We start from the raw sequence: 20394 nt of genomic DNA, 5'->3' as shown, positions 1-20394 counted from the left end.
CAGAGATCACTGACAATTGCTTGTTAGCTGAGCAGCAACGCGACGAGGAAACGTCCTCTATTGTTTCTAAATTGCGTAGCCATGATCTTTCTGAGGATTTGGCCAAAACGTATGAACTAAGAGCAGGAACACTATATAGGAAAATTCAAAGGAATGGGAAAACTCGTTGCTTCCCTATTATCCCAAAGCCGTTTAGGTGGTCTGCCATTAATTCGAGCTGAATTAGGACATCCAGGAGCATTAATTGGGGATGATCAAATTTATAATGTAATTGTTACTGCCCATGCTTTTATTATAATTTTTTTTATAGTAATACCTATTATAATTGGAGGGTTTGGAAATTGATTAGTACCATTAATATTAGGAGCTCCTGATATAGCATTTCCACGAATAAATAATATAAGATTTTGATTACTACCTCCTGCTCTTTCTTTATTATTAGTGAGAAGAATGGTAGAAAATGGAGCTGGAACAGGGAGAACGGTTTACCCACCTCTCTCTGCTGGAATTGCTCATGGTGGAGCTTCAGTTGATTTAGCAATTTTTTCTTTACATTTGGCCGGAATTTCTTCAATTTTAGGAGCTGTAAATTTAATTACAACTGTAATTAATATACGATCAACAGGAATCACATTAGACCGAATACCTTTATTTGTTTGATCAGTTGTTATTACTGCTTTATTACTTTTATTATCATTGCCAGTATTAGCTGGAGCTATTACTATGTTATTAACAGACCGAAATTTAAATACTTCATTTTTTGACCCGGCTGGAGGAGGAGACCCAATTTTATACCAACATTTATTTTGATTTTTTAGGCATCGTGAAGTATATATTTTAATTCTACCTGGATTTGGAATAATTTCTCATATTATTAGTCAAGAATCTGGTAAAAAGGAAACTTTCGGTTCTTTAGGAATAATCTATGCTATACTTGCTATTGGATTATTAGGGTTTATTGTGTGAGCTCATCATATATTTACAGTAGGAATAGATGTAGATACTCGAGCTTATTTTACTTCTGCAACTATAATTATTGCCGTTCCTACTGGTATTAAAATTTTTAGATGATTAGCAACTTTACACGGAACTCAACTTTCTTACTCTCCAGCTATTTTATGAGCTTTAGGATTTGTATTTTTATTTACAGTCGGAGGATTAACAGGAGTAGTATTAGCTAATTCATCAGTTGATATCATTCTTCATGATACTTATTATGTTGTAGCTCACTTCCATTATGTATTATCAATAGGAGCTGTATTTGCTATTATAGCAGGGTTCATCCACTGATACCCTTTATTTACAGGATTAACATTAAATGCTAAATGATTAAAAAGTCAATTTATCATTATATTTATTGGAGTAAATCTAACATTTTTCCCTCAACATTTTTTAGGACTAGCCGGTATACCTCGACGTTATTCAGATTATCCAGATGCTTACACAACTTGAAATGTAGTATCAACTATTGGATCTTCAATTTCATTATTAGGTATTTTATTCTTTTTTTTATATTATTTGAGAAAGTTTAGTATCACAACGACAAGTAATTTACCCAATTCAATTAAATTCATCTATCGAATGATACCAAAACTACCCCCTGCTGAACATAGATATTCTGAATTACCTCTTTTAACAAATTAATTTCTAATATGGCAGATTAGTGCAATGGATTTAAGCTTCATATATAAAGTATTTCACTTTTATTAGAAAATTAATGTCTACATGAGCTAATTTAGGTTTACAAGATAGAGCTTCTCCTTTAATGGAACAATTAATTTTTTTTCACGATCACGCATTATTAATTTTAGTTATAATTACTGTATTAGTTGGGTATTTAATATTTATATTATTTTTTAATAATTACGTAAATCGATTCCTTTTGCATGGGCAACTTATTGAAATAATTTGAACTATTCTACCAGCAATTATTTTATTATTTATTGCTCTTACTTCTTTACGATTATTATATTTATTAGATGAAATTAATGAACCTTCAGTTACTTTAAAAAGTATTGGTCATCAATGATACTGAAGTTATGAATATTCTGATTTTAATAATATTGAATTTGATTCTTATATAATTCCTACAAATGAATTAACAACTGATGGATTTTGATTATTAGATGTTGATAATCGAGTAGTTTTACCTATAAACTCACAAATTCGAATTTTAGTAACAGCTGCAGATGTAATTCATTCTTGAACAATCCCAGCTTTAGGAGTTAAGGTTGATGGAACCCCAGGTCGATTAAATCAAACAAATTTTTTTATTAACCGACCAGGTTTATTTTATGGACAATGTTCAGAAATTTGTGGAGCTAATCATAGTTTTATGCCAATTGTAATTGAAAGTGTTCCTGTAAATTATTTTATTAAATGAATTTCTAATAATAATTCTTCATTAGATGACTGAAAGCAAGTACTGGTCTCTTAAACCACCCAATAGTAAATTAGCACTTACTTCTAATGAATAAAAAATTAGTTAAATATATAACATTAGTATGTCAAACTAAAATTATTAAAGTATTAATATTTTTTAATCCCACAAATAGCCCCAATTAGATGATTATTATTATTTATTATTTTCTCTATTACATTTATTTTATTTTGTTCTATTAACTATTATTCTTATTTACCAACTTCCCCTAAATCTAACGAATTAAAAAATATTAATTTAAATTCAATGAATTGAAAATGATAACAAATTTATTTTCTGTATTTGACCCTTCAGCTATTTTTAATTTATCTTTAAATTGATTAAGAACATTTTTAGGACTTTTAATAATTCCTTCAATTTACTGACTTATGCCTTCTCGATATAATATTTTTTGAAATTCTATTTTATTAACACTTCATAAAGAATTTAAAACTTTATTAGGACCTTCAGGGCATAATGGATCAACATTTATTTTTATTTCATTATTTTCATTAATTTTATTTAATAATTTTATAGGATTATTTCCTTATATTTTTACAAGAACAAGTCATTTAACTTTAACTTTATCTTTAGCATTACCTTTATGATTATGTTTTATATTATATGGATGAATTAATCATACTCAACATATATTTGCTCATTTAGTACCTCAAGGAACACCTGCAGTTCTTATACCATTTATAGTATGTATTGAAACTATTAGAAATATTATTCGACCGGGAACATTAGCTGTTCGATTAACAGCTAATATAATTGCTGGACATTTATTATTAACTTTATTAGGAAATACAGGACAACATTTTTATTAGTAGCTCAAATTGCCCTATTAGTTTTAGAATCAGCTGTAGCTATAATTCAATCTTATGTATTTGCCGTTTTAAGTACTTTATACTCTAGAGAAGTAAATTAATTATAATGTCTACACATTCAAACCACCCTTTTCATTTAGTTGATTATAGTCCTTGACCTTTAACAGGAGCAATTGGAGCTATAACAACTGTATCAGGTATAGTAAAATGATTTCATCAATATGATATTTCATTATTTTTATTAGGTAATATTATTACTATTTTAACAGTTTATCAATGATGACGAGATGTATCTCGAGAAGGAACATATCAAGGATTACATACTTATGCTGTAACTATTGGATTACGATGAGGAATAATTTTATTTATTTTATCAGAAGTTTTATTTTTTGTAAGTTTTTTTTGGGCATTCTTTCATAGAAGATTATCTCCAGCAATTGAATTAGGAGCTTCATGACCTCCTTTAGGTATTATTTCATTCAATCCTTTTCAAATTCCTCTTTTAAATACAGCTATTTTATTGGCTTCAGGAGTAACTGTAACTTGAGCTCATCATAGTTTAATAGAAAGAAATCATTCACAAACAACTCAAGGTTTATTTTTTACTGTTTTATTAGGAATTTATTTTACAATTTTACAATTTTACAAGCTTATGAATATATTGAAGCCCCATTTACTATCGCCGATTCAGTTTATGGATCAACATTTTACATGGCTACTGGATTTCATGGAGTCCATGTTTTAATTGGAACAACTTTTTTATTAGTATGTTTATTACGACATTTAAATAATCATTTTTCAAAAAATCATCATTTTGGATTTGAAGCAGCTGCATGATATTGACATTTTGTAGATGTAGTATGATTATTTTTATATATTACAATTTATTGATGAGGAGGTTAAACTACTGTCATTAAAATGATCTATATAATATAAAAGTATATTTGACTTCCAATCATAAGGTCTATTAATAAATAGTATAGATAATTTTCTCTATTATTATTATTGCTTCTTTAATTTTATTAATTACAACTATCGTTATATTTTTAGCTTCAATTTTATCAAAAAAAGCATTTATTGACCGAGAAAAAAGATCTCCATTTGAATGTGGATTTGATCCAAAATCATCTTCTCGACTTCCATTTTCACTACGATTTTTTTTAACTACTATTATTTTTTTAATTTTCGATGTAGAAATTGCCTTAATTCTACCAATAATTATTATTTTAAAATATTCAAATATTATAATTTGAACAATTACTTCAATTATTTTTATTTTAATTTTATTAATTGGTCTTTATCATGAATGAAATCAAGGTATATTAAATTGATCTAATTAAAATAGGGTTGTAGTTAATTATAACATTTGATTTGCATTCAAAAAGTATTGAATATTCAATCTACCTTAAATAGAATATGAAGCGATTAATCGCAGTTAGTTTCGACCTAACCTTAGGTAAATTTACCCTTATTCTTTAATTGAAGCCAAAAAGAGGCGTATCACTGTTAATGATATAACTGAGAATTATCTCCAATTAAGGAAGTATGGTGATCAAGTAAAAGCTGCTAACTTTTTTCTTTTAATGGTTAAATTCCATTTATACTTCTATTTATATAGTTTAAATAAAAACTTTACATTTTCATTGTAATAATAAAATATATTATTTTTATAAATTACTAAAATAAATTCACTATATTCAAAGATTAATTAATCTCCATAACATCTTCAATGTCATACTCTATTTATAAGCTATTTGAATATAAAAATAATAAAAAATTAAATAAAATTAAAATTCAAAATACAAATAATATTAAATAAATTTTTAAACTATTATTATGTATTAAAAATAAAGTTTTTGAATAATCAGTTAATTTTTGATATAAATGTTGACCTCCAAAATATTCTGACCAACCTTGATCAAAACTTTTTACCACTAACTGACCGTAATTTAATGGATAAGAATTTATTCCATAAGTCTAATATATGGTATAAATCATATTGACCCCAAAAAAACAACTAAATTATAATTTAATAAAGATTTATTTAAAGTATATAAATTTCTTATTGAAATTAAATAACCTAATAAACCTCCAAAAATACATACGAATAATGTTAATAATTTTAAATAAAAAGGTAAACAAATTATATAAGGAATAGGAAAAATTAACCAATTTAATATTCTTCCTCCAATAATTCTTATAATTAATAAACCTAATATCCCTCGAAGTATAACTCAACTTTCATCATTTAACATATTTAAACTTCCACAGTTTAAATCACCAGTTATAGAATAATAAACTAATCGAAAAGAATAACTAACAGTTAAACCTGTGGAAAAAAAATACAAAAAAAATGAAAATATATTAATATTCTTATTCTAACAATTTCTAAAATTATATCCTTAGAATAAAATCCAACTAAAAAAGGTATCCCACATAAAGCTAAATTAGAAACATTAAAACAAGCAGACGTTAAGGGTATGTGAATTCTTAATCCTCCTATTAAACGAATATCTTGAGAATTATTTATATTATGAATAATAGCTCCAGCACATATAAATAATAAAGCCTTAAATAAAGCATGAGTTAATAAATGAAATATAGCTAATTTATAAAATCCTATAGATAAAATTCTTATTATTAAACCTAATTGTCTTAAAGTAGATAAAGCAATAATTTTCTTTAAATCAAATTCAAAATTAGCCCCCAATCCAGCTATAAATATAGTTAAACCTGATAATAAAAGTAACAACTGACCTAATCAAGAAGTTCTTAAAATAATATTAAACCGAATTAATAAATAAACTCCAGCTGTTACTAAAGTTGTAGGAGTAGGAGCTGCTATAGCAGCTGGTAACCAAGAAGAAAAAGGAATTTGTGCTCTTTTAGTTATAGCAGCTAACATTACTAAACTTCCAATTATCAATATTTCAAATTCATTTTGTATAACTTCTAAATAGAAAATATAATTTCATCTTCCATAATTTAATATTCAAGCAATAGCTAAAAGAAGAGCTACATCCCCAATTCGATTAGATAAAGCAGTTAATATACCGGCATTATAAGATTTAATATTTTGAAAATAAATAACTAAACAATAAGAAACTAATCCTAAACCGTCTCACCCTAATAAAATTCTAATTAAATTAGGACTAATAATTAATAATGTTATTGATAAAACAAATATTAATACTAATATAATAAATCGATTAATATTTTCATCTCTTCTTATATACTCCTTTCTGTAAAAAATTACTAATGAAGCAATTATTAAAACAAAAGATATAAATAATAAACTTATTCAATCAAATAAAAAAGTTATTACAATTCTTATAGAATTTAAAGAAACAACTTCTCATTCAATAAAATAAACTATATTATTCAGTAAAAAATATAATCTTAATAAAAAACATGATAAACTAATAGAAATTAAATTAACAAATCTAATTCTACAAATTGATAAATATTTCACGATCTAAAATGAATTATTTCATATCACTAACATCACAAATTAGTATTTTTATTAAACTATTTAAATATAATCATAATTTACATGATTCTCTTTTTAAAATTAATAAATTTAAAGGTAATCAATGTAATAATATTAACAAATATTCTCGAATTTTACCTCCTCTAAAAGAGTAAACTCCAGAAAATAATTTTCCATGTTGACTAAAAGAATATAAATATAAAGTATAAGCAGCTCTAAAAAATGATAAAAATGATAGTATAATTATTGAAATTCATGATCAAGAAACAATTCTATTTAACAAAGAAATTTCTCCTAATAAATTTAATGTAGGCGGAGCAGCTATATTAGCTGATCTTAATAAAAATCATCATAAAGTTATAGCAGGTATAACATTTAATAAACCCTTATTAATTAATATACTACGACTTCCTAAACGTTCATAAGAAACATTAGCTAAACAAAATAATCCAGAAGAACATAGACCATGAGCAATTATTAAAGTGTATGAACCATATAACCCTCAATAAGTTATTGTTAATAAACCTGCTAAAACAATTCCTATATGAGCAACAGAAGAATAAGCAATTAATGCCTTTAAATCCGTTTGACGCAAACATACTAATCTCACTAATACTCGTCCTACTAATCTAATTCTAATTCAAATAAAACTATATTTTAAATTTATTAATTGTAAAAAAGAAATAACTCGTAATATTCCATAACCTCCTAATTTTAATATAATCCCAGCCAAAATTATAGAACCAGAAACTGGTGCTTCAACATGAGCTTTGGGTAATCATAAATGAACTAAAAATATTGGTATTTTCACTAAAAAAGCACATAATAAACAAAAATATAGTAAATCATAATTAAATATAAAATTATTTATTAAATAAAAATTTATTGAACCTGTTTTATTTATTACATAAAAAATACCAATTAATATAGGTAATGAAACTAATAATGTATAAAACAATAAATAAACACCCGCTTGTAAACGCTCAGGTTGATACCCTCACCCTAAAATTAAAAATAATGTAGGAATTAATCTTCTTTCAAAAAATAAATAAAATATAAATAAACTTATTCTTCTAAATGTTAAAACTAACAACAATAATAAAATTACAATATTTAATAAAAATAAATTTTTATAATTATTATATTTATTAACTCTTTCTCTAGCTAATAATATTAAAGAACAAATTCATAATCTTAATAGTATTAATCCATAAGAAAGTATATCACAACCTAAAAAATAAGAAATTTCTGATCAATAATTTATAAAATTATTTATTAATAAAAAAATAAATCTAATAAAAAATAATATAATTTGAACCATTCAATATATATTATTAATAAAACAAACAGGAGTTAAAAATAATAAAAAAAAAAATAATTTTTAACATTATATAATTCTAAAAGATTGAAAATAATCATTACCATGTGTACGAATTATAGAAACTAAAATAGATAAACCTAAAGCTCCTTCACATACTCTAAAAGTTAAAAATATTATTCTAAAATAATTTTCATAATTTAACATATTTAAATAAATAAATAATATAAAAAATAATATTAAAACAATAAATTCTAAACTTAAAAGTATAGAAAGTAAATGTTTTCGATTAGAAACAAAACAAAATAAACCTAAAATAAATAAAATTATAGGTAAACTTCAATATAAAATTATAATCATTAGTTTTAATAGTTTAACAAAAACATTGGTCTTGTAAATCAAAAATAAGATTTTTTCTTTTAAAACTTCAAGAGAAAAGAAATTTCTTTTTCATTAATCCCCAAAATTAATATTTTAAATAAACTACCTCTTGAAATTATTCAATTAATTTTATACTCTTTAATTATTACTACTTCTATTATTTTTTTAAATATAATCCATCCATTAGCTTTAGGATTACCTTTATTAATTCAAACAATTTTTGTTTGTTTAATTTCAGGATTAATAACTAAAAGTTTTTGATACTCATATATTTTATTTTTAATTTTTTTAGGGGGAATACTTGTTTTATTTATTTATGTTACTTCATTAGCTTCAAATGAAATATTTAATTTATCAATTAAACTTACTTTATTTTCTGCTTTTATTTTATTTATTATACTAATTTTATCTTTTATTGTTGATAAAACTTCTATCTCATTATTTTAAATAAATAACGAAATAGAATCAATTATAAATATAAATTCATATTTAACAGAAAATTCTTTATCTTTAAATAAATTATATAATTTTCCTACTAATTTTATCACTATTTTATTAATGAATTATCTTTTAATTACTTTAATTGTAGTAGTAAAAATTACTAAATTATTTAAAGGACCTATTCGAATAATATCTTAATTAATGAATAAACCTTTACGAACTTCCCACCCTTTATTTAAAATTGCTAATAATGCATTAGTAGATTTACCAGCTCCAATTAATATTTCAAGTTGATGAAATTTTGGATCTTTACTTGGTTTATGTTTAATTATTCAAATTTTAACAGGATTGTTTTTAGCAATACATTATACTGCAGATGTTAATTTAGCATTTTATAGAGTTAATCATATTTGCCGAGATGTTAATTATGGTTGATTACTACGAACTTTACACGCTAACGGTGTGTCATTTTTTTTATTTGTATTTATTTACATGTAGGTCGAGGAATTTATTACGGATCATATTTATTTACCCCAACTTGATTAGTAGGAGTGATTATTTTATTTTTTATTTTTATTTTTATTTTATTTGCTTACGCAATTTTACGTTCAATTCCTAATAAATTAGTAGGAGTTATTGCATTAGTTTTATCAATTGCAATTTTAATAATTTTACCTTTTTATAATTTAAGAAAATTCCGAGGAATTCAATTTTATCCAATTAATCAAATTTTATTTTGATCTATATTAGTTACAGTAATTTTATTAACATGAATTGGAGCACGACCAGTTGAAGAACCTTATGTATTAATTGGACAAATTTTAACTGTTATTTATTTTTTATACTATTTAATTAACCCATTAGTTACAAAATGATGAGATAATGTATTAAATTAATAGTTAATGAGCTTGAACAAGCATATGTTTTGAAAACATAAGATAGAATTTAATTTTCTATTAACTTTACTAAAATAAATTCACTATAATAAAGAAAATAATAAAATTTTAAAACCAATAAAAAATAATAAGTAATTTAAAGAAAATGATAAAAAACATTTTCATGCTAAATATATTAATTTATCATAACGAAATCGAGGTAAAGTTCCTCGAGCTCAAATAAAAACAAAAGAAATAAAAGTTAATTTAACATAAAATAATAAATTAAAAACATCACACCCTAAAAAAATTACACAAAATAATATTCTCATAAATAAAATTCTTGCATATTCAGCTATAAAAATTAAAGCAAATCCTCCTCTTCTATATTCTACATTAAATCCAGAAACTAATTCTGATTCTCCTTCAGCAAAATCAAATGGTGTCCGATTAGTTTCAGCTAAAGAAATAGTTAATCAAACTAAAGCTATAGGAAATAAAATAATTAAAAACCATATGTAAATTTGATAATTAAAAAAATAAATTATATTTTATCTACCAATTAAAAAAATAGATGATAATAAAATTAAAGCCAATCTAACTTCATATGAAATAGTCTGAGCTACAGCTCGTAATCCTCCTAATAACGCATAATTAGAATTTGAAGATCAACCAGCTACTATAACAGTATATACACCTAATCTTGTACAACATAAAAAAAATAAACCCCCTAAATTAAAAGAATACAAATACAAAAAAGGTATACATACCCAAACAAATAAAGATAAAAATAAAGAAAAAATTGGAGAAATATAATATCTTAAATAATTAGATAATAATGGATAAGTTTGTTCTTTTGTAAATAATTTAATTGCATCACAAAAAGGTTGAGGAATTCCTATTAAACCAACTTTATTAGGACCTTTACGAATTTGAATATAACCTAAAACTTTACGTTCTAATAAAGTTAAAAAAGCTACACTTACTAATACACAAATTACTAATAATAAACTTCCAATTAATGATAAAACAAATTCTATGTAAAACAAGTACTATTTGTAAAATAATTTACATAAATAAATTCTAAATTTATTACACTAATCTGCCAAAATAGTTTTATATTAATAATATTCATATTTAAAAATATAATTATTTTAATATTTGGTCCTTTCGTACTAAAATATTATAATTTTTTAAAGATAGAAACCAACCTGGCTTACACCGGTTTGAACTCAGATCATGTAAGAATTTAAAAGTCGAACAGACTTAAAATTTGAACGGCTACACCCAAAATTATATCTTAATCCAACATCGAGGTCGCAATCTTTTTTATCGATATGAACTCTCCAAAAAAATTACGCTGTTATCCCTAAAGTAACTTAATTTTTTAATCATTATTAATGGATCAATTATTCATAAATTAATGTTTTTAAAAATTAAAAGTTTTTTAAATTTTAATATCACCCCAATAAAATATTTTAATTTATTAAAATTAAATTAATCTTTATAATTAAAATAAACAAAATATAAAGATTTATAGGGTCTTCTCGTCTTTTAAATAAATTTTAGCTTTTTGACTAAAAAATAAAATTCTAAAAAAAATTTAAATGAAACAGTTAATATTTCGTCCAACCATTCATTCCAGCCTTCAGAATACTGCGGCCATTTAAAAAATTTCAGTGGGCAGGTTAGACTTTATATATAATTCAAAAAGACATGTTTTTGTTAAACAGGCGAACATTATTTTTGCCGAATTCTTTATTTAAACTTTTCACAAAAATTTATTTAAACAATATAATATACTAATTCTATCATTATTACTTAATTTTAAATATTAAAATTAATATTTTAATAAATAATTAAAATTTAATAAATAATTTAATTTATAAAATAAATTATAACACACTTTTTAATAATTGCTAATTCTAAACATATATTTATCAAATTTATTTATTATTTTTAAAAATTTATTCTATAGCTTATCCCATAAAATATTAAAATTATAAATTATTTAATTAATAAAATTAAATAAATAAATTTATAATTTCTAAATTAAATTTATTTCTTAAAAAACTAGATACCTTTAAAAACGAAAAACATTTCATTTCTAATATAATATTTTAAATAATTTTGTCACATTAACTTATATATTATATTAACTCTTTTAAAATCGAGAAAAATAAATATTTATTTTTTATTTAATAAACGCTGATACACAAGGTACAATAAATTAAATTTTCTTTTATAATAAAATTTTTTCAAATTATTTCAATTTTCTTTTACAATACTAATAAACTATTATTAAAATTATTTTTTCTTTAAACAATACTAAAACTTTAAAATTTATAGTTATTTCTAATATTTTCATTAAAATAATTTAAATTAATAAATAAAATATAATCAATTTATATTGATTTGCACAAAAATCTTTTCAATGTAAATGAAATGCTTTACTTAATAAGCTTTAAATTGTCATTCTAGATACACTTTCCAGTACATCTACTATGTTACGACTTATCTTACCTTAATAATAAGAGCGACGGGCGATGTGTACATATTTTAGAGCTAAAATCAAATTATTAATCTATATAATTTTACTACCAAATCCACTTTCAAAAATTTTTTCATAATTTTATCCATTTAAATAATTTTATTGTAACCCATTATTACTTAAATATAAGCTACACCTTGATCTGATATAATTTAAACTTAAGTAAGGTCCATCGTGGATTATCGATTACAAAACAGGTTCCTCTGGATAGACTAAAATACCGTCAAATTTTTTAAGTTTCAAGAACATAACTATTACTACTTTAGCAATTAATTTACATTTTAAATAATAGGGTATCTAATCCTAGTTTTTTATTAAAATTTTTTAACTTCAATTATAATTATATAAAATAATTTAAATATAAAATTTCACTTAATATATTTAATTTTATTTTTAAAATTCAATTTAATTAGTACTAAAAAAATTTATTTGTATTATTGGTATAACCGCGACTGCTGGCACCAATTTGGTCAATACTTTTTAATATTGCTATTTCTAAATTTCTTTAATTAATAATATTAATTACTGCGAATAAAATTTATATATTTATTTTTAAAATAAATATAAATTCACACAAAAATTTACATATAAATCAAATTAATAACAAATTATTAAGCCAAAATAAAACTTTTAAATTATTTTTATAAAATATTTTAAAATTTTATTTTTATTTAATTATTATAAAAATATTAAAAAATAGTAAAATAATAGATAAAAGATAATAAATTAAATTTTAATTAATTTATAATTTAAATATTTATAATTTATTTATATGCATATATATATATATATATATATATAATTTCTGTACTAAATAATTTTTATTTATTATTTTTTAAAAAAAATTATAAAAATTTATAAAAATTATAAAATTTAAATTTAAATTAAAATATTTTAAAATTTAAATAAATTTTTATTCAAAAAATTAACATTAAAATATATTTATTTAACATTTTTATAATTTTATTTTTTTTTTAAATATTTAATATTATAATAAATTTAATAAAAAAAAATTAAAATTATTTTTTATTACTATAAAAATATTTTTTTTTAGTAATAAAAATAATATAAATAAAAAATCATAATTTAATAAAATTAAAAATATCAATAATTTATTATTATTATAATATAATATCTATATATATATATTATACATATATATACATATAAAATAAGTATTTTAAATATATTAAAAAATTTAATTTTAATAATTAAATAAAATTTAAAATTTATTAAATTAATTCATTAATAATAAAAATCCTCCTTTTTTTTTTAATTTTTTGTATACTAAGTTCAAGATTAATAGATAATCTATATATATATAAATATTTAACATATTATTATATAGTTAACAATTTAAACAAAAAATTTCACAATCCAAAAATGGTAATATAAATGGCAAAAAAAATCTATATTCAAATATTTATCTAAAATTTCTTGGATTTATATAAATAATATAATAATTTAATTAATTATTATTAATTTATAAATTTATATATTGTTGATAATTTATATTACATATATATATATATATATAGAAAAATTTAATTATTTAATTTAATTTAATATTTTTATTAAAACTTTAACTAAAATGTATTATTTACTATAAAATAATAAATATTTTAAAATTTTAATTTTTTAAAAATTTAATAGGAAATAAATAAAAATAAAAAAAAAAAAATAAAGAAGAAGGATTTTTTATTATTAATGAATTGCCAGATAAAAAGGGTTACCTTGATAGGGTAAATTATGCAGTTTTTCTGCATTCATTGACTGATTTATATGTTGTTAGTTACAAAGATTTTTTATATTTAATAGAATTAAACTATTTCTAAAAGTATCAAAAACTTCTGTGCGTCATACACCAAAATATATTTATATTTATTATTTATAAAAAGATAAGCTAATTAAGCTACTGGGTTCATACCCCATTTATAAAGGTTATAATCCTTTTCTTTTTAATTTTTAATAACTCATCAAAAATTTTATTTATTACAATTATAATTATTGGAACATTAATCACAGTTACATCTAATTCTTGGTTAGGAGCTTGAATAGGTTTAGAAATTAATTTGTTATCTTTTATCCCCCTATTAAGAGATAATAATAATGTAATATCAACTGAAGCCTCTTTAAAATATTTTTTAACTCAAGCTTTAGCATCAACTGTACTGTTATTTTCTTCAATTTTATTAATATTGAAAAATAATATAAATAACGAAATTAATGAATCTTTTACATTAATAATTATTATATCAGCTTTACTATTAAAAAGTGGAGCCGCTCCTTTTCATTTTTGATTCCCTAATATAATAGAAGGATTAACATGAATAAATGCTTTGATATTAATAACTTGACAAAAAATTGCCCCATTAATACTAATTTCTTATTTAAATATTAAAAATTTATTATTAATAAGAGTAATTTTATCTGTAATTATTGGAGCTCTTGGAGGATTAAATCAAACTTCTTTACGAAAATTAATAGCTTTTTCTTCTATTAATCATTTAGGATGAATATTAAGATCATTAATAATTAGTGAATCTATTTGATTTATTTATTTTTTATTTTATTCATTTTTATCTTTTATTTTAACATTTATGTTTAATATTTTTAAATTATTTCATTTAAATCAATTATTTTCTTGATTTGTTAATAGAAAAATTTTAAAATTTTCATTATTTATAAATTTTTTATCATTAGGGGGATTGCCTCCATTTTTAGGATTTTTACCTAAATGACTTGTAATTCAACAATTAACATTATGTAATCAATATTTTTTATTAACATTAATAATAATTCAACTTTAATTACATTATTTTTTTATCTTCGAATTTGTTACTCAGCTTTTATATTAAATTATTTTGAAAATAATTGATGAAATCATAGAAATAAATATAAATAGTAGTAATACGAATTTATATTTAATTATAACTTTTTTTTTCAATTTTTGGGTTATTCTTAATTTCTTTATTTTTTTTTATATTTTAAGGCTTTAAGTTAATAAAACTAATAGCCTTCAAAGCTGTAAATAGAGGGCATCCCTTTAAGCCTTAGTAAAATGTTACTCCTTCAAAATTGCAGTTTGATGTCATTATTGACTATAAGACCAATTTTTATGATAAAGAAGAATAACTCTTATAAATAGATTTACAATCTACCGCCTAAACTTCAGCCACTTAATCCAATCGCGACAATGATTATTTTCTACAAATCATAAGAATATTGGAACTTTATATTTTATTTTTGGAGCTTGAGCCGGAATAGTAGGAACATCTTTAAGAATTTTAATTCGAGATGAATTAGGACATCCAGGAGCATTAATTGGGGATGATCAAATTTATAATGTAATTGTTACTGCCCATGCTTTTATTATAATTTTTTTTATAGTAATACCTATTATAATTGGAGGGTTTGGAAATTGATTAGTACCATTAATATTAGGAGCTCCTGATATAGCATTTCCACGAATAAATAATATAAGATTTTGATTACTACCTCCTGCTCTTTCTTTATTATTAGTGAGAAGAATGGTAGAAAATGGAGCTGGAACAGGGAGAACGGTTTACCCACCTCTCTCTGCTGGAATTGCTCATGGTGGAGCTTCAGTTGATTTAGCAATTTTTTCTTTACATTTGGCCGGAATTTCTTCAATTTTAGGAGCTGTAAATTTAATTACAACTGTAATTAATATACGATCAACAGGAATCACATTAGACCGAATACCTTTATTTGTTTGATCAGTTGTTATTACTGCTTTATTACTTTTATTATCATTGCCAGTATTAGCTGGAGCTATTACTATGTTATTAACAGACCGAAATTTAAATACTTCATTTTTTGACCCGGCTGGAGGAGGAGACCCAATTTTATACCAACATTTATTTTGATTTTTTAGGCATCGTGAAGTATATATTTTAATTCTACCTGGATTTGGAATAATTTCTCATATTATTAGTCAAGAATCTGGTAAAAAGGAAACTTTCGGTTCTTTAGGAATAATCTATGCTATACTTGCTATTGGATTATTAGGGTTTATTGTGTGAGCTCATCATATATTTACAGTAGGAATAGATGTAGATACTCGAGCTTATTTTACTTCTGCAACTATAATTATTGCCGTTCCTACTGGTATTAAAATTTTTAGATGATTAGCAACTTTACACGGAACTCAACTTTCTTACTCTCCAGCTATTTTATGAGCTTTAGGATTTGTATTTTTATTTACAGTCGGAGGATTAACAGGAGTAGTATTAGCTAATTCATCAGTTGATATCATTCTTCATGATACTTATTATGTTGTAGCTCACTTCCATTATGTATTATCAATAGGAGCTGTATTTGCTATTATAGCAGGGTTCATCCACTGATACCCTTTATTTACAGGATTAACATTAAATGCTAAATGATTAAAAAGTCAATTTATCATTATATTTATTGGAGTAAATCTAACATTTTTCCCTCAACATTTTTTAGGACTAGCCGGTATACCTCGACGTTATTCAGATTATCCAGATGCTTACACAACTTGAAATGTAGTATCAACTATTGGATCTTCAATTTCATTATTAGGTATTTTATTCTTTTTTTTATATTATTTGAGAAAGTTTAGTATCACAACGACAAGTAATTTACCCAATTCAATTAAATTCATCTATCGAATGATACCAAAATACACCCCCTGCTGAACATAGATATTCTGAATTACCTCTTTTAACAAATTAATTTCTAATATGGCAGATTAGTGCAATGGATTTAAGCTTCATATATAAAGTATTTCACTTTTATTAGAAAATTAATGTCTACATGAGCTAATTTAGGTTTACAAGATAGAGCTTCTCCTTTAATGGAACAATTAATTTTTTTTCACGATCACGCATTATTAATTTTAGTTATAATTACTGTATTAGTTGGGTATTTAATATTTATATTATTTTTTAATAATTACGTAAATCGATTCCTTTTGCATGGGCAACTTATTGAAATAATTTGAACTATTCTACCAGCAATTATTTTATTATTTATTGCTCTTACTTCTTTACGATTATTATATTTATTAGATGAAATTAATGAACCTTCAGTTACTTTAAAAAGTATTGGTCATCAATGATACTGAAGTTATGAATATTCTGATTTTAATAATATTGAATTTGATTCTTATATAATTCCTACAAATGAATTAACAACTGATGGATTTCGATTATTAGATGTTGATAATCGAGTAGTTTTACCTATAAACTCACAAATTCGAATTTTAGTAACAGCTGCAGATGTAATTCATTCTTGAACAATCCCAGCTTTAGGAGTTAAGGTTGATGGAACCCCAGGTCGATTAAATCAAACAAATTTTTTTATTAACCGACCAGGTTTATTTTATGGACAATGTTCAGAAATTTGTGGAGCTAATCATAGTTTTATGCCAATTGTAATTGAAAGTGTTCCTGTAAATTATTTTATTAAATGAATTTCTAATAATAATTCTTCATTAGATGACTGAAAGCAAGTACTGGTCTCTTAAACCACCCAATAGTAAATTAGCACTTACTTCTAATGAATAAAAAATTAGTTAAATATATAACATTAGTATGTCAAACTAAAATTATTAAAGTATTAATATTTTTTAATCCCACAAATAGCCCCAATTAGATGATTATTATTATTTATTATTTTCTCTATTACATTTATTTTATTTTGTTCTATTAACTATTATTCTTATTTACCAACTTCCCCTAAATCTAACGAATTAAAAAATATTAATTTAAATTCAATGAATTGAAAATGATAACAAATTTATTTTCTGTATTTGACCCTTCAGCTATTTTTAATTTATCTTTAAATTGATTAAGAACATTTTTAGGACTTTTAATAATTCCTTCAATTTACTGACTTATGCCTTCTCGATATAATATTTTTTGAAATTCTATTTTATTAACACTTCATAAAGAATTTAAAACTTTATTAGGACCTTCAGGGCATAATGGATCAACATTTATTTTTATTTCATTATTTTCATTAATTTTATTTAATAATTTTATAGGATTATTTCCTTATATTTTTACAAGAACAAGTCATTTAACTTTAACTTTATCTTTAGCATTACCTTTATGATTATGTTTTATATTATATGGATGAATTAATCATACTCAACATATATTTGCTCATTTAGTACCTCAAGGAACACCTGCAGTTCTTATACCATTTATAGTATGTATTGAAACTATTAGAAATATTATTCGACCGGGAACATTAGCTGTTCGATTAACAGCTAATATAATTGCTGGACATTTATTATTAACTTTATTAGGAAATACAGGACAACATTTTTATTAGTAGCTCAAATTGCCCTATTAGTTTTAGAATCAGCTGTAGCTATAATTCAATCTTATGTATTTGCCGTTTTAAGTACTTTATACTCTAGAGAAGTAAATTAATTATAATGTCTACACATTCAAACCACCCTTTTCATTTAGTTGATTATAGTCCTTGACCTTTAACAGGAGCAATTGGAGCTATAACAACTGTATCAGGTATAGTAAAATGATTTCATCAATATGATATTTCATTATTTTTATTAGGTAATATTATTACTATTTTAACAGTTTATCAATGATGACGAGATGTATCTCGAGAAGGAACATATCAAGGATTACATACTTATGCTGTAACTATTGGATTACGATGAGGAATAATTTTATTTATTTTATCAGAAGTTTTATTTTTTGTAAGTTTTTTTTGGGCATTCTTTCATAGAAGATTATCTCCAGCAATTGAATTAGGAGCTTCATGACCTCCTTTAGGTATTATTTCATTCAATCCTTTTCAAATTCCTCTTTTAAATACAGCTATTTTATTGGCTTCAGGAGTAACTGTAACTTGAGCTCATCATAGTTTAATAGAAAGAAATCATTCACAAACAACTCAAGGTTTATTTTTTACTGTTTTATTAGGAATTTATTTTACAATTTTACAATTTTACAAGCTTATGAATATATTGAAGCCCCATTTACTATCGCCGATTCAGTTTATGGATCAACATTTTACATGGCTACTGGATTTCATGGAGTCCATGTTTTAATTGGAACAACTTTTTTATTAGTATGTTTATTACGACATTTAAATAATCATTTTTCAAAAAATCATCATTTTGGATTTGAAGCAGCTGCATGATATTGACATTTTGTAGATGTAGTATGATTATTTTTATATATTACAATTTATTGATGAGGAGGTTAAACTACTGTCATTAAAATGATCTATATAATATAAAAGTATATTTGACTTCCAATCATAAGGTCTATTAATAAATAGTATAGATAATTTTCTCTATTATTATTATTGCTTCTTTAATTTTATTAATTACAACTATCGTTATATTTTTAGCTTCAATTTTATCAAAAAAAGCATTTATTGACCGAGAAAAAAGATCTCCATTTGAATGTGGATTTGATCCAAAATCATCTTCTCGACTTCCATTTTCACTACGATTTTTTTTAACTACTATTATTTTTTTAATTTTCGATGTAGAAATTGCCTTAATTCTACCAATAATTATTATTTTAAAATATTCAAATATTATAATTTGAACAATTACTTCAATTATTTTTATTTTAATTTTATTAATTGGTCTTTATCATGAATGAAATCAAGGTATATTAAATTGATCTAATTAAAATAGGGTTGTAGTTAATTATAACATTTGATTTGCATTCAAAAAGTATTGAATATTCAATCTACCTTAAATAGAATATGAAGCGATTAATCGCAGTTAGTTTCGACCTAACCTTAGGTAAATTTACCCTTATTCTTTAATTGAAGCCAAAAAGAGGCGTATCACTGTTAATGATATAACTGAGAATTATCTCCAATTAAGGAAGTATGGTGATCAAGTAAAAGCTGCTAACTTTTTTCTTTTAATGGTTAAATTCCATTTATACTTCTATTTATATAGTTTAAATAAAAACTTTACATTTTCATTGTAATAATAAAATATATTATTTTTATAAATTACTAAAATAAATTCACTATATTCAAAGATTAATTAATCTCCATAACATCTTCAATGTCATACTCTATTTATAAGCTATTTGAA

The 20394-nt window shown here is 22.7% G+C and overlaps 5 pseudogenes; 4 read left to right on the top strand and 1 right to left on the bottom strand.

Annotated features, from left to right (window-relative positions):
* Positions 1-202: 202 nt before the first annotated feature.
* LOC122818919 (cytochrome c oxidase subunit 1-like) lies at positions 203-1646 on the top strand (annotated as a pseudogene).
* A 3362-nt stretch (positions 1647-5008) lies between these two features.
* On the bottom strand, positions 5009-6741 carry LOC122818921 (NADH-ubiquinone oxidoreductase chain 5-like; annotated as a pseudogene).
* A 1745-nt stretch (positions 6742-8486) lies between these two features.
* On the top strand, positions 8487-9608 carry LOC127012068 (NADH-ubiquinone oxidoreductase chain 6-like; annotated as a pseudogene).
* Positions 9609-14012: 4404 nt separating this feature from the next.
* Positions 14013-15009, top strand: LOC127012057 (NADH-ubiquinone oxidoreductase chain 2-like; annotated as a pseudogene).
* Positions 15010-15514: 505 nt separating this feature from the next.
* On the top strand, positions 15515-17032 carry LOC108035832 (cytochrome c oxidase subunit 1-like; annotated as a pseudogene).
* The last annotated feature ends 3362 nt before the right edge of the window (positions 17033-20394 follow it).

The sequence above is a fragment of the Drosophila biarmipes genome, unplaced genomic scaffold (assembly GCF_025231255.1).
Source record: "Drosophila biarmipes strain raj3 unplaced genomic scaffold, RU_DBia_V1.1 ptg000017l, whole genome shotgun sequence".
In the NCBI taxonomy this organism is placed as follows: domain Eukaryota; kingdom Metazoa; phylum Arthropoda; class Insecta; order Diptera; family Drosophilidae; genus Drosophila; species Drosophila biarmipes.
The sequence above is the reverse complement of the archived record's forward strand: the minus strand, read 5'-3'. Positions and strand labels throughout refer to the sequence as shown.